The sequence below is a fragment of the Montipora capricornis genome, chromosome 8, assembly GCF_036669925.1.
Source record: "Montipora capricornis isolate CH-2021 chromosome 8, ASM3666992v2, whole genome shotgun sequence".
In the NCBI taxonomy this organism is placed as follows: domain Eukaryota; kingdom Metazoa; phylum Cnidaria; class Anthozoa; order Scleractinia; family Acroporidae; genus Montipora; species Montipora capricornis.
The window spans coordinates 31,525,523-31,527,797 of record NC_090890.1 but is presented as its reverse complement, the minus strand read 5'-3'; positions in this window follow the sequence as shown (position 1 = coordinate 31,527,797).

Below are 2,275 nucleotides of genomic sequence, written 5' to 3'. Positions count from 1 at the left end.
TATTTTATTGTAATCATTTTAAAATTTTACCTTTTGTAATTTAGATTTTAGCATTGTTTGTAATCTTAGCTGATGATTTTACCGTGCATAAATAATAAATATCATATCATATCATCATATCATATCATCGCCATATGGTTCAAAGGCGGCTATCGGCTGGACGTCGGCTATCTGAATGGCAATTGGGGTTCGGAAGGAATCCTCGTCGCTAACGCAATGCCTTTATTGAAGGACTGAGAATACTACACAACGCAACAGACTCGAAAGGTTCTCTAAGGGTGCGTTCTTTTGGGATGATCCGAAAGAGGATCACTGATCCAAGATCACTTGGATCGCGGTTCATTAAAGGAACCGATAAATTCACTCTGGAAAAGGATTCATCGGTTCCTTTGGTGCACAATGATCCAAGTGAACGCGCCCTAGGGTTTCGTTCCATAAAATCACTCATGCTCCTGAAGCATGGTGGGGCCATTACGTGTCTCACACAATGCATGCGTTACTACAGATATAATCTATTTTCTAATGTCAATATCTACACCTTCGTCGGGAAAGTCGTGCCCTGCTTTTTTCGATCAGTGTGTGGGATCTTTAACGTCCAACAGAGTTTTTTTGGCAAGGGTTGAGAGACGGGCCTATGGTTTATAGTCCTTAATAATATCCGAGAAGACCTGGAAGTCGAACCATTTGCGGATGTAATCCAGGCAGCACTTCCTTCTCATTGTTGGTCCGGCCAGAGTCGAACTTACGGCCTCCCACGTGGCACCAACTGAGCCACCGGTGCGGGCGATAGTTTCAGGATCTAGGAGCTCCTGAAAGTTTTAATTACCATCATTATTTTCGAGTAAAATATCACACTGACCAATAAAGGCTATGTGGGGCCAGGTACCCTACACAGGTCAGCCAATTTCAGGGAAATCAGCAGATAGTAAAATGATATTTTTCAATTATTGCAAAGTGAAAAGATATTCCTTATCGAAAAGATTATTTTCCTTCACTGAAAGTATAAGGTGACCCAAACAATTACCGACTCAAAGCAATTCTCGGTTTTCACATGACGTCACGACCGCCATGTTGGTGCCCCTAAACAAAGAAAAGGCGGCCATGTTGGTGCCCCGACCAAATCCTCCGGGAATTTAACTCTATTATTATGCAACGCTTCCTTTTGTTTTCGTTGAAAAACATGGCTGTTGATCACGTGAGTGAAAACCAGCAATAACAGTACTTTAGCATATTTATGTCAACGTTATCCTGTTCTAACTATCGGTCACGTGACCTTGAACCACGTGACTATTCTTGCGTACCGTTTACAGGTGGAAGGCAGGTCCATGCCCCCATCCCTGTTAAGTGTTTGACATAATTCCTTGATCTAAAGTGTTTCGAAAATGACACGAAATGTCTGCAGGCGTTCCTAGTACTTGTCTAGTTTTAATACGACTCACGGTTTCAACTCACAAAATCCTATGGCTCACAATCACAACACTCGAGATCAACTACGTTTTTGGAACCTTGAGAAAGTATCTATACATTTGATCTTGTTACTTAAGTGAAAGCGAGTGGCTCTGGAGAAGAGACCGCAAAACCTTAAAGTGCCTATCACCTTAACACACTTTTCCACTTTATTTATTCTCCGAAATCGTCCCAAATACATCGTGTTGTTTTTAGAACCTTTTGATTGAAATTTCACTTTTTATTATTGGCTTTCAAAGACGGGAAAAGTGATCATACTATGATCCATAACCGAGCAATGAAGGAGAATGGGTTCGATACCGGGTTGACGTCACAAATTAATTTGCATTGAGGTAGTTCTTTGAAAACAGCGATGCAAATTAATTTGTGACGTCAACCCGGTATCGAACCCATTCCCCTTCTTTGCTCGGTTATTAATCATGGTATGACCACTTTCCCGTTTTTCAAAGCCAATGAAAGGGTGAAATTTCAATCTAAATGTTCTAAAAACAACACCATGTATTTAGGATTAATTCGGAGAATAAATATATTGGAAAAGTGTGTTGAGGTGATAGGCACTTTAAATGCCCGCGCTTACGAAGCCTGCGGACTCCGCCGATGAAAAAGAAAAACGAAAGACGCAAAAAATATGTTGCAAGCGTTCGCACTCGCAGCCAACTGGAATCTCGATTCAGGTTTTTATTCAAACTACACATTACTGTTCAGTTAAGATGAGTCGGTCCAGTTTCTGGATTTGAAAACGCAACTATACTTAAAAACAAGAAGAAGGTCTAGTGCCTATTAAAAAGCTACTTATGGAACGCAGCGG